This window comes from Equus przewalskii, chromosome 27, assembly GCF_037783145.1.
Source record: "Equus przewalskii isolate Varuska chromosome 27, EquPr2, whole genome shotgun sequence".
NCBI classification, from domain to species: domain Eukaryota; kingdom Metazoa; phylum Chordata; class Mammalia; order Perissodactyla; family Equidae; genus Equus; species Equus przewalskii.
In genome coordinates this window covers 13849356-13863443 of record NC_091857.1, presented here as the reverse complement: position 1 = coordinate 13863443, position 14088 = coordinate 13849356, and the positions used below count along the sequence as shown (strand labels likewise).

The window sequence follows — 14088 nt, the reverse complement described above, 5'->3', positions numbered from 1 at the left end:
GGAGAATTCTGATCTCTGGCAAAGTAATCTTATTAAAATTTGCTTTCATCATTTACTGATCTGTTTAGAAACTTTTTCTTCCTTACTTCCTATTTACCAGTTCTAAACCTACTGCCTGGTTGCATGCTTCTCTATAATATGATGCCCGTGTGAAGACATGGAAACCTGCAATGGATAAAAGAGTAGGCGATGACAGGAAGGACATAATGGACAATCTGAAATCCTCGCATCCGTGAAAGGTGATCTTGCTCTCCTCTAAGGAGGCAGCCCGGCCATTTTACTTCTGAAGCTGCTTGCCTCAGGGTCATAGACATAAGTGATAGAATGGATGTTTAACATCAAGTATGTCTTAATCTAAAGTGATGTAAAATCTTTACCACTTCTTGGTATTGGAGGGAACAAGAATTTACCAGATATAGCAGAACATACCACATATCACCGAAAGACCAAGATCTAGTAACTTGTTCTAATATCTAGGGCACTCTTAGTTTTGTAGACTGATTCCACAGGCAAATATTTAGCATCTTGCTTATTAGATCATTGAAGGTAAACCTTAGAATGCATAGGCTATTCTAGTACTCTGTCAAAAATTTGCTAACTATATAATTTTCTCCATTCTTGGTTATCATCATCTACTTCTCTTTCCCTATAGTTAGGTTTAGTAAAAATGGGAAAACAAGAAGTATCTCTGAGTGTATTTCAGGAATTAGTGAGAGCAAAGTTGAGAAGTCTATATCCCACTTTCCGTAAAGATCTAGGGCCATGTGTATTGTTGGTAACAAGAAGATCGCAGGTTAGAGGCAGGAGTAACTTCTCTAGATAATAAGGTCAAAGGGAACATACCAGGACATGTGAGGAAAGAGTAGGAGTTTTTTGGGAATTGAACCGAGAAGAGGGAATTAGAGGATTACATAGATTGGAGAAAGGCCTCCACGTTTGTGTTTTTCCCTTTAAGTTTTATTGAAGCATACCTATGATACAATGCACCCATTTTAAGCGCACAGTACGATGAATTTTAACGAATGTGTAACTTATACATACCACCGAAATCAAGACACAGAATACCCCCTTCACCCCGTAAAAAGTACCCACATATTCCTTCCATTTGGTTCTTCCTATCCTGGCCCCAGGAAACCAGTGACTTATTTCTCACCGTAAAATAGCTTTTCCTTGTCTAGAATTTCATATAGATGGAGTTAGAATGTATGCAATCTTGTGTGTTTATTTTTTGCTCATCTTCATATTTTTGAGATTCAGCTATGTTGTTGCTGCATCCATAGTTTATTTTGTTGTTCTTGTTGCAGACTTACATTCCAGTTAATGGATATACCACAATCTGTTTATTTACCTATGATTGGACACTTTGGTTGTTTCCAGTTTTTGGAACCTGTGAGAATAAAGCTGCTTATGAACATTCAGGAACAAATTTTTGTGGACATATGTTTTCATTTCTGTTAGATTAATACCTAAGAGTGGAATTTCTGGGTCACCCTGATAGGTATATCTTCAACTTTTTAAGAAGCTCTCAAACTCTTTTCCAAAGTATTTGTACTATTTTATGTTCCTACCAGCAGTGTAGGAGAGTTCCAGTTGCTCTGCATTGTTTTTATCACTTGGTTTGTCGTTTTAATTTAGCCATTCTAGTTAGCCTGTGCAGTCTGATTTCATACTGAACATCTTTTCCTGTGCTTATTGGCCATTTGTATATCTTCCTTTGTAGTGTGTCTGTTCAAACCTTTTGGGCATTTTAAATTGTGTGGGTATGTATGTGTTCTTATTTTTAAGTTTAAGAACTCTTTATATATTCTGCATAAAAGTTTTTTGTCAGATATATGTATTACCTAATCTTGTCCTTTCATTTCTTAACAGCTTTTATTGAAGAGAGGAAGTTTTTATTTTTAATGAAGTCAGTATATCTATATTTATCAACATTTTATTGTAGTTCATGCTTGTGTCCTATCACGAAATCTTTGCCCTCTCCAAGCTTGCAACGATTTGTGCTTTTTTTAATCTAGAAATTTCACAGTTGGAATGATTAACAAATTTGAGTTTTTGTTTATGAATGGTGTCAGGTGATAGTTGAATTTCAGTTGTTTCCATGGGGATATTTAGTTGTTTCAGCACAATTTGTTGAAAAGACTTTCTATGCCCCATTTAATCACCCTGTCATCTATATTGAAAATCAATTAACTATGTATGTAAGAGTCTATATATGAGCTTTATATTCTATTCCATTGATACATATATATCTTTTTACTATGGTATTATGTTTTTTTGATTACTGTAGATTTAGTCTTCTAACTTCTATCTTTGTTTTCCAAACTTATTTGGGCATTCTAATTTCTCTCCATTTCTATAAAAATTTTCAGATTATCTTGTCAGTATCTGCAGCTAAGGCTTCTGGGATTTTGACTGGGATTTGCTGAGTCTGTGGATCAGTTTGGGTAGAACTGACACTTTAACAATCTTGAGTCTTGGATTCAACCAACATAGCTTATATCTGCCTTTTTTGAAGTCTTCTTTAATTTCTCTGAGCAATGTTTTATTTTCAGTATACAGGTCTTAACTTATCTTTTGGCAGATTTTTCCCTCAGTATTTCATATTTTTGGATGGTGTACTGGTATAAATGTTTCAAAAAATTTTCCAGTTCATTTCTAGCATACAGAAATAGAGTTGATTTAGATATATTGGCCTTGCATCCTCAATTCTTGTTAAATTCATTTATTAGCTTTTTAGGACTTTCTGCATAGATGATTATGTTATGTGCAAATAGCTGTATGTCTTAAGTTATTGTACTTACTAGAGCTTATGGTACAACAGCGAATTGAAGTGGTGAGGACATTCTTGCCTTGTTCTAGTCTCATGGGGAACGCATTTAGTTTTTTCCATTAAATGTGATGATTTCTATAGGTTTTTCAGAGTCTCTTTATTGAGTTGAGTGAATTCCCTGCTATTCCTAGTTGGCTGAATTTTTTTTTAATCATGTATGGGTATTGGATTTTGTAAAATACTTTTTCTGCATCTGTTCAGGTGATTATATGCTTTTTCTCTTGCCACATTATATTTATGTTTGAATGTTTAATCAACCATACTTTCTTGGATGACTTGTCCTTGGTTATGGTGTATTTTAACATTGCTGGGTTTGATTTGCTTATATTTTCTTCAGGATTTTTCTGGGACTGAAAGTCTCTTTGTGGGACGATTTTAAGTTACAAACTCTATTTCTCTAAATAAGCATACTGAATTTTATTATTTCTTTTTGAATCAGTTTTGGTAATTTGCATCTTTCAAATAGTTTTCTCATTTCGTTAATGTTGTCAAATTTATTGGCATAAGGTTGTTCATAATATTCCCTTTTAATTCCCATTTAACGTCGATAGCCTCTGCAGCGATAGTCCTTCTTTAATTTACAAAAGACTGTAATTTATCTTTTTGCTATTCTTGATTGGCCTAGCTAGATCAGTTTAACTGATCTTTGCAAAGATCCAGCATTTGCTCTTGTTGATTTTCTCTATTGTTGGTCTATTTTCTGTGTTACTGATTTTTAGTTTTAACTTTATTTTTTTCTTCTTTCTACCTCTTTGGGTTTAATTTTCTCCTCTTTACTAGATTCTTAGGACTGAAGCTCTGATCATGGATATTAGATCGTTCTTCTTTTCTTATATAAGCATTTAAAGCTATAGATTGATTCCCCTCTAAGCACTGCTTTAGCTGCAACTAAGGTTTTGATAAGTTATGCTTTCATTTTCTTTTAGTTCAAAATATTTTATAAATTCCCTTGTGACTTCTTCCTTGACCTGTGGCTCATTTAGAATTGTTTTGTTTAATTACCCCATATTGGGGGACTTTATGGATATCTTTTGTTATCGATGTCTTATTTAAATCTATTGTAGTCAGAGAACATATTTTGATTTAATTTAATACTTTAAAATTTGAATAATATGAGTGTACTTAAAGCCACTGAATTGTATACTCAAAATGGTTAAAATGGTAAATTTTATGTTATGTATATTCATCTTAATAAAAAATGTTAGCTAGGGGCCAGCCCTATGGTGTAGTGGTTAAGTTCGGCACACTCTGCTTTGTTGCCCGGGTTTGTGGGTTTGGATCCCAGATGTGGACCTACGCCACTCATCAGCCATGTTGTGGTGCTAACCCACATACAAAATAAAGGAAGATTGGCACAGATCTTAGCTCAGGGCTAATCTTCCTCAAGTGAAAAAAGAGGAAGATTGGCAATAGATGTTAGCTCAGAGCAATTCTTCCTCAGTGAAAAAAAAAATAAAGTTAGCTATTATTACTGAGTATAAGTTTTGAAACTGTCTATTAAGAGAATTGTTGAGACTTACTTTGTGTCTCAGGTCCACTTGGTCTAAGGTCACTTTTTCAGGGCCAATGTATATTCTGCTGTCATTGGCTAGAGTGTGTGATAACTATCCATGAGGTCCAGTTCGTTGAGGATGCTGTTCAAGTCTCCTGTATCTTTACTGATCTTCTGCCCGGTTGTTCTATGAATTACTGAGAGGTAAATTTTGAAACCAATTGTAATTACAGATTTTTCTGTTTCTCTTTTCAACCTATTAATTTTTGCATACTGTTTTTTTGGAGTTCAGTTCTTGGGTGCATGTTTATTTAAAGTGTTAGGTATTGCTCATGATCGGCCCCTTTATCATCACAAAAGGTCCCTTTTCTCCCTAATGATATTCCTTGCTCTGAAGTCTGCTTTGTCTGATATTAAAATAGTTTCTCCAACTCTCTTATACTTAGTGATTGCATAATATCTTTTCCCTCATCTTTTTATTTGAACCTAACTGTGTTTTACATTTAAAATATGATTCTTACTGTTTTTATTTTTAGAGTCCAATCTGCCTACTTACCTTTATTGTAACTATTAGTGTGATTGGGTTAAGTCTATGATCTTGTTCTATGTTTTTTATTTGTTTCAGGGTTTTTTGTTGTTATTGTTTTTTCTTCCTCTTCTGTTATCTTTTTGGTTGAGTATTTTTGAATATCATTTTATCTCCACTCAATTTATATCTATACCTCTATTTTTTTAGTGATTGCTTTATGTCTAGGATTTATATATGCATATTTAAGTTATCACAGTTTACTTTCAAATAGTATTATATCTCTTCTCTACTTTATGACGGTATACTGCTATTCTTCCCTCCTGTTCTTTGTGCTATTTGTCATACATTTACAAACTCCACCATACATTTATAAACCGCAGCATATTGTTTTTATTTTTGTGTTAAACAGTCAAGTGTCTTTTTTGTGGAGTACAGCATACTATATTGATGGGATGTGACAATGTAGCACTCTCTAAGCCACTCCTCTTCTTTAGGGAGTCTGGGATGGACGCTGTGTTGAGGACGGGAGATTCTCGGTGTGTTAGGAGATTGAGTTGGGGCAAGAACTCCCCGGCAGCTGGAGACCTCTCTCTTCCGCTCTTGCTATTGCTGGGACTGGTAGTCCAGGGCATCCTTACTCTTTGGAGGCCTTGTGGACCATAGGGCACACCACCCTGTTTCTGTAATCAAATTCATTGTCATATCAGGAAATGAGTTTGACAAAGTGGTCGTTGAGGTCAGTTCCAGCCCCAGCATCAAAAGTAGAAGAGTAGGTGTCATTGTTAAAGTCGTAGGAGACATCTTCATTTTCACTGTAGCCCAAGATACCCTTGAAAGGGACCTCTGACATCTGCTTCACCACCTTTTTGATGTCATCGTACTTGGCAGTTTCTCCAGACAGTAGGTCAGATCCATAATGAAACACCTTGAGGGTGGGGACACATAAAGTCATGCCAGTGAACTTCTCATTCAACTCAGGGATGACCTTGCCCACAACCTTGGCAGCTCTAGTAGATGCAGGGATGATGTTCTGCACAGCCATACACTGTCATGTCAGTTTCCCATATCCACAGACTGAGTGTCAGTGATGACATAGACTGTGCTCCCTTCACAATGCCAAAATTATCCTGGATGACTTTTGTCCAGGAGGCAAATTAGTTGTGGTGCACGAGGCATTGCTGATAAGCTTGAGAAAGTTGTCATACTTCTCATGGTTCAGGGAGTCTAGGATGGAGACTGAGTTGAAGATGGGAGCATCACAAATATGCAGGCATCAATAGAAGGGGCAGAGTTGATGACACTTTTGGCTCCACCCTTCAAGTGAGCTCCAGGCCCAATGAACTCCACAACATATTCAGCACCAGCATCATCCCATTTGATGTAGGCAGCATCTTGCTTCTGGAAGATAGAGATGGCCTTCCCATTTCTGACAAGCTTCTCTTTCTCAGCCTTGACTGTGCTACTGAAGTTGCCATTTATGAAATAATACAGGAACATGTAGACCATGTAGGTTATGCAGTGAACAGGTCATTGATGATGACAGTCTCCTCTTTGTTGCAGTTAAAAACACCTCTGGCATCTCTCACCCATACGGACAAATCTGTTTACTCTGACCGTGACCATCTTATCTCAGGGATGCGGCTGGCCCCACAGGACAATATGTGGCTTTCTGTGGAACAGGGAGGAACAGAGGCTCAATTATCTTCTAAGTAACTTAAAAATGAGGACAATTTTTTTTGTATTTACTCATATTTACCATTTTTGGTGCTCTTCATTCCTTTGTGTAGACTCAGGTCTCCATCTGATATAATTTTACTGTGGCCAAAAAATTTCCTTTAACATTTCTTTTAGCACAGTGCTGCTGGTGGAAAATTTTTGCAGCACATGTTTATCTGGAATCTTTATTTCACCTTTTTGAGGGATATATATGCTGTGGCCCAGGATTTTAACCAGCAGAGGGCAATGTCCCTCTCCACTTTTTGGGATGAGGATAGATGTTGAGGCATTTCCAAGCAGATGTCCAGGCTCTCAGTGAAGCTGGAGTCCTGGTCACGGCTCTGAATTTGCAGAGGCCGTTGTTTCAGTACAAGGCTTGACAAGAAAAGAGAACAGCTGCTCTCCACAGATTGCTAGATAAGTAAAAATATTACTAGGAAGTGGTAATAGTTTACTTGAAATAGGTCAACAGGAATTTGTAGTGTCATTCAAGTATTGAATTTTTTTTTTCTAGCAAGAAGTTTATTAATGTAGGCTACAGCTTAGTTTGCATTCCTGGGAAAGAATTGGTCTAGGTTTGCTTTTGCTAACCTACGTTGCTTTTGATGTAGGTATCTTTGTCTTCTCCAAGGGAATGCTTGCTGTTCCTCTTTTCACTCTTGAAAATTCCCATTCCTTTTTAATGTTGTCTCAGAAGTAGGTAGTCATAGCCGTTATGTTAATGATTTTGACCTGAGTACCAGAGTAGTTTGTCACTTGTCTGAAGATTATATTCTATTATTAATTTCATTTTAGATATATGAATGTAATGCTTTATTTATAGAGAATCTTATAATTCAGTATGAAATAGAAAGAGGTTTCCCACCTCTACAAGCCCATGAAATGTTTCACATGCAGAAGCACCCAAACTTTGTAATGACAGTTTGATGGCCAGAGCTTATGTTATATAGCAATACAATTAGTGAGTTACCTCTAGCCAATATATTTTTTCATTATATATGGGAACTCGTGAATGATAATGCCACTTTTCTTCATTCTGTGATAGGAGTTTTGCCTGTTATATTCTGAAGCTAATCACCATCAAAGAGGCAGTTGAACAGACCTTGATAGTTACTTGTGTGACTTTTGGCAAGATATTGAATCTCTAAACCTCAGTTGCCTTTTCTGACATTGGGATAGCAGTAAGTATTTCTCTCATAGGGTCATTAGCAGTTTAATGAGATAATGCATGTAAACCACTCAGGGCAGTGTCTGCCACATTGATGCAATAAATATCAAGGATTATTTTAATTAGCTTTTATGTTCAGTGAAGGAAATACATGAAATTAAAGAAAACTGAATTATTTCCATCATGTGGATACTTCAGGAAGCATGAAGAGCGTGAAAGAGAGAGGACCAGTTAAATGGATAAATGGCGAATGTTTTTCTAATTTAATGGAATTTCCTAGTAACTCTGATATAAACAGAATGCATATGGTTTCTTGAGAAGCTTTCTGCTGTAAACCAACACAAACGTGCAATGCAATAGAAAGGCAACAGGTCTCCCCATAGACTTTGCTTTGTCATAGCTCTATATCTTCCTATTACCTAAGTTTTACAAACATACCTAGTATCCTCTCTGGCCATACATGAGAGGTAAACCTCTTCTAGAGCCCCTTCACAAAAGTGACAAAGTTTCTGATGCCCTGTCTGGAAGGATCACTGGTAGCCATGAATAAATGAGGCTACACTCCTGAAGTAAGTAACTGGATGCCACCTGCTATGGGCTGAATTGTGCCCCCCCTGTAATTCATATGTTGAAGTCCTAATCCCCAGCATGACAGAATATGACTGTATTTGGAGGCAGGGTCTTTAAAGAAGTAATTAAAGTTAAATGAGGTCATTGGGGCGAGCCCTAATCCAGTATGACTGATGTCCTTATAAGAGAGGAGTTAGGACATAGACACACACAGAGAGAAGATGAGGTGAAGACACCAGAAGAAGACGGCTATCTATAAGCCAAAGGCAAAGCCTTCAGAAGATACCAATCCTGCCAACATCTTGATCTTGGACTGCTCGTCTCCAGAACCATGAGGAAATAAATGCCTGTTATTTAAGCCACCTAGTCATGGTACTTTTTCTAATAGCAGCCCTAGCAAACAAATATACCACCTCTCACCTTTGCTCCAAATTTCCTTGTTGGCCTGATGTCTTCGAAGGCTTGGGGACTCCACCATGTGGGTAAACTTATGAGAATCCCTGTTTGTGCTTCCCTTAAATAAAAAGAATTAAATGTCTGCAAAGTGAAAAATGGCTGAAGCAAACTCTCATTTGAAGACTCTCTTTTCTCTTATGTGCTGAGATTTGACAATATGTCACAGATTAAATTCCACCAAGTTATGGCAGTGGGGCTACGTTATGGCTCTTCTCTGAACCTTGTGAGCTAAGTTTCCTTCACATAGAAAGATTCCTCTGAAGGAGGAGAACAAAGAAAAGAAAAGAGATAGGCACCTCTTTCTAGTTTCCAGAGACTGATATATGAATATTAGATGCTGCTGTCCAGCCTACAAGGAAAGTGAATGTGCCCTTAAGACAAATGTGCTGGAGGCGTGATTGCCTTTAGCAAGCCAAAGGGATAGCCCAGATATTCCGCGTATTACAGAAGTTTACTAGTGGCGACCTCATGTTCTGAATGGTAAATTGCCACTTGCTTCTGTTGCTGTCAAAAGCAGCAAGTTCATTGCACAACGTGGGATGGCTGAAACAGCAGTTTAAGTTAATATTCAGTATTTGTTTACTGTTGCTGCCATAACAAATTACCACAAATTTAGCAGCTTAAAACAACACCCATTCATTATCTCATAGTCTGTGAAGTCAGAATCTGGGCACAGCATGTCTCAACTAGGTCCTCTCAGCTCAGCACCCTACCAAGTCTGAAATCAAGGTGCATCTGCTTCCAAGCTTTCTGGTGGTTTTCAGAATCCAGTTTCTTGCAGTTGTAGGACTGAGGTCCCTATTTCCTTGACACGCAGCCCCCTTCATTTTCAAGGCAGCAATAGCAGGTCAAATCCTTCTATTTTGACTCTCCGGATGTCCCCTTCTGCTACCCAGCTGGAGAAGGGGCTCTGATTTTAAGGGCCCATGTGATTAGATTGGGTCCACCTGGATAATCTCGTTCTTTTAAAGTCAGTTGATTAGTAACCTTAATTACATCTTCAGAGTTCCTTTAGCCATATAATGTAATATATTCCAGACTCAATTCAGTTTTTTGGTACTGATGTACAACTCCATAGTTGTCTCTGGGCTACTTGCATAGCATCTATTATTTTGGCCTTGGTCAAGAAATGAGAGTCTTTAAAGACATCGAGGTGTGAACACAGGTAAAGATAATACACTGATACTAATTAGAAAAACTTCCTTTATGTCAGTGGTTCTCAAACTTCAGGATGCATCAGAATCACCTGGAGAGCTTATTAAAACGCAGCTTGTTGGGCTGTACTACTGGTTTTCTGATTCAATATCTATGAGATGGAGCCTTGATAATTTGCATTTTTAACAAGTTCTTAGTGATGTTATTACTACCGGTCCAGAGTCCACACTTTGGAAACTGCTACTTTAGGTTGTTTTATTTCTATTTTTTTCTACTTAGGAAAAAGCACAAATGTGCTACTTTTTGTCTTCCAGGATACCTGGAGTATCCATGTTCCTGTAATTATTTTATACTTACCTTATCAAATGTGATAGAGTAGAAATCCAAGAAAAAAGTGTGACATGGAAAGATGGGAGCCTGGTCATTAATGATATTTAGGACATTTCATTGTATGTATCATGCAAAGATGAGTTTGTTTTTAATCCCTTATTCATTTTCTTGCTTTATCTAAATATGGCTCTATAAATATTAAGCATAAGACAATAAGAGGGTCTGGTAAAAGGGAGAGCCAAAGAAGAAAGTGGATTGTTAATGTTCAGATGTTTCCATTGGAAGTAAAGTGTCCAGGGAGATGTTTTTGAATCCAGATTTAAATCTCATTCTTCTCTCCTGAACCAAATACTCTAAGGAAATATTTGCTAAAACTTCCTCCTGAAGTGTAGTTAAGTACTTCTGTCAGTGGTATAATTGTCCACATTGGATATGACCATGTCTATTCTAACATGTATGTTATCTCCTTTTCATGGGGGAGGATTTCGCATAAGATGTTTCATGGTGAAGGTGGGGAATTTTTCAGCAAATTAGGATATTATTTCTTGCAGATGACTGTTTCGCATGACAAAATTTCTATTAATGGTAATTATCGCTAATTTTAATGAAGATAGTATTGATGAAGTGGTTACCATAACAGTGTTTACTATTAATATATAGTATAGATTACTATATAACAGCAAAGATCAAAACTCCAATCTGTGCATGGCAACGTTTAAAACCATTCTCTGTCCAATTGGTGAAGGCGAGGAATGTGGCCAGGCTATCTATAGGTGACCCTAGACATGGGCTTTGGAAGACAGGGAGGGTAGAAGCACATGGAAGTCTCAGGGGAGAAGGGAAGAACTCTGATCAAAGAAGAGGGAAAGGATGATCAAGTCAGTGAAAAGGGTTAGTTTCGTTTTTCCCAATGATGTCACAGTGGATTTCTCGTTCTCTGACGTGTTTTCTTCAATATAGCTCCAACCAGTCTTCCAGCTTCTTAGAACTCAGTTGGGAAAAGCAGGAAAATATATTCCTCAACATCTCCAATATTTGGAGTCCTTTGAAGTCCAGGAAATCTGACTTTCAAATAAATTCCCCCTAAGCATGCCTGTTCAGAAGGAAAAAGCACCAAAGGCTGTGAGAGAGGGCAAATGGGTCTTATACATTGTTAAGGAATTTTTAGTGTCTGCATCTGATTTTAATACTTAATTTTTTATGTATGTATTTTGAATTTTAATAAACTGAAAATGATTTATAACATGAGTTTATGGCAAGAACAGACCTAGGAGCAATGCCAAAAGTTAATATGTAGCTAAGCCATGTGCTGAGGCTCTAGTTGCCTGGGGAAGTTCATGACAGCATAGGCAGCTAGGTCTGTATCCTGTGTAGGGAAGGTCATTTTTATATAATGGTGACAATGGATTGTCAACTGGCAAATGAAGAAAATTGCCAGTTGGTAAGTCCTGGGTTTACCTTAGATCCTAACGTTTTGTAGATTCTGTAATAACAACCCCAAGAATGCTCCCTTACATCAGCAAGTTTGTGGTGGTTGTTTTTGTTCAAGGATGCTTCCTTGGGACCTTAGACGTTTGAAGCAACTCCAAAAGTCACAGAGGGTCTTGTTACGTAAGAAGCCAGAGGCAGATACCTGCTAGGTGCCAGTGTATATTTTCTTTCTTCAAGTTACAACTTGCTACCATGGATCCTGGAACCAGATAGCACTCTTCTGCCATATTTTGAGATTAAGTGGCTGACCCATCAATGGGAGTGAATTTACATGTGTAGAAACATCTTTCAAATCAAAGTATAGCAGCACGTGGGTCTGTGAGATGAAATAGAAGGGCCCAGAATGGGTCCTTCAAGTCCTGCCTGATAGGTTTGGGACCCATTTGTTTGTCGTATATATGATGTGGCACAGTTCCTAGTTATACCAGAGACCCATTCCAGTTTGAAAGGTTCTTATGTTTGGGGAGAAAGGAGGGCTCTTCTTAGACTGACTTAGCCTATAAGAGATGTGGTAAGAGAAAGGGGAAAGTGAATGAAGGAAACAAAATCTGCTCTGGCCTTGGGGAATATTCTACAGAGGAGAAGGACAGGAATGTTCTTTTCACCAGCTTCATGCAATAAAAACAACTGGTACTGAAGAGACAGAAATACTCGTTTAAAATGCATGTGATGTGCTAGGCACTAGGCTAGATGTTTACATTTTATTCTAATATCAACCAATTTGGGTAAACGGTGGCTCAGAATGGCAGAAAGATTGTGAGTGGATCATGAGCCTGGGTGTATCCGGCTCCAAAGCCCACTCTACATACGGAGGTGCTGCCGAAATGTGATTGGTGCAGCCACCAATGACCTGGAAGACTTTGGCAAAAGTCAGAATTCTCATATGTAAAACAATAGATCGTCTCGAAGGTTTACTCAAAAAGGTCTAAAAGCATGACTGCATTCCCAGGAAATTAAAAGGATTTCACAAGGGCATTGGCAAACTCTCCTCCACTTTCAGACTGAGGAGCAATTTCCCCCAACCTTGTAAAAGCGCACACACCCACTTAACTTCAGTGTATGCGACGTCCCCTGGGTATAAATAAATGAGATGTTTTAACAAGGTAATTTCTTTTAGAAAATAGCATAACAAATAACAGAACAATTGGCACCAGGAATCACTCTTTTGATTTTACTCATTTTAGATTGGCTAATTTATTTCCATTCCTCAAGAAGAGAGAAGAACATTGGGAGTGGCCCTAAGTAAAGTCCTATCACAGGTGTCATAGTAATTTAGACCTGGACTGAGGTCTCGACTCCTGTTGCCAAGTCCATAACTTTTCTGGCCCCAGCCCGCCTCTCCAGTTCATCTCCTACCCCTCTGATTAAGCCACACTGGCCCTCCTGCTGTTCTGGGAACACTCCAGGCTCTGCTGCCCCAGGGCCTTCCTATTCTCTTTACCTAGAATGCTCTTCCCTTAGATACTTTCATGTTTGTTCCCTCGCTTTATTCGGATGTAGACACAGAAGGCTCCTCATCATGGTGGAGTTGTTTGACCATATCAGCTGAAAGAGTGTGTTCCATTTACCCCCACCCCCCCAGCTGGCCCTCCCTAGCCTTTGGCTCTGGTCTGTTTTTTCTTCATAGCACTTGCTCTATACAATATTGCACATTTATTTTTATTTTCTCCTCTCCTCCCACAGAACCCCAGAATGTAAACTCCAAGAGGGCAAGGAACACACTTACCTTGTTTGATCAGTGGGACAACCCCGGCCAAGTCAGTGCCCAATAAACGCCATATTTGCTGAATGAATACATTGAATCGTGGTTGTAAGTGACTTTTGTTTAATAGTATGAGATCTGAATGAAGCTTCTCATGGAAATTAAAACCCAAGCAAGATGGCTATTCAGATTCATTTTTTTCTCTGTCTTTGCCTTAAGTAGCAGATTGAAAATTCCTGGGATAGGGCGAGACACAGAAGCTGACAGCAATTTAATTAAAGAGGAGCCATTTTAAATGGCAGAGTCATTTTGACCCAGTGTTAATGAGGGAAAACTCACGTCGCAGCTGGGGCTCCTCTCCTGGCTGTGCTGCTGCTGCCTTGCAAATGTGGCGGGAGCACGTTCCACTGCACCCAGGCTGCACTGCAACAGCAGGTGGTGCCACTTGTGTGGGCAACCAGGGCATCTCCTGCGGGAGGGTCAGCCACACAGTACCATGAATGTGACAACGTGGAGGAACCCTTTCCTCTACCGCAGGCCTTTGGGAGGAGAAATGTGTGAGGGTATCGGAGTCAGGAATTGGGATAAAATCTGCTTTCTACGATGCCAGTATATGGAGTAACTAGATTTATGAGGGATGAAGATATTG

The 14088-nt window shown here is 38.4% G+C and overlaps 2 pseudogenes; one reads left to right on the top strand and one right to left on the bottom strand.

The window, feature by feature from the left end:
• The window catches only part of LOC103549062 (RNA-binding motif protein, X-linked 2 pseudogene), a 123823-nt pseudogene that overhangs the window by 24609 nt on the left and 85126 nt on the right, over positions 1–14088 (top strand).
• LOC103549061 (glyceraldehyde-3-phosphate dehydrogenase-like) lies at positions 5486–6380 on the bottom strand (annotated as a pseudogene).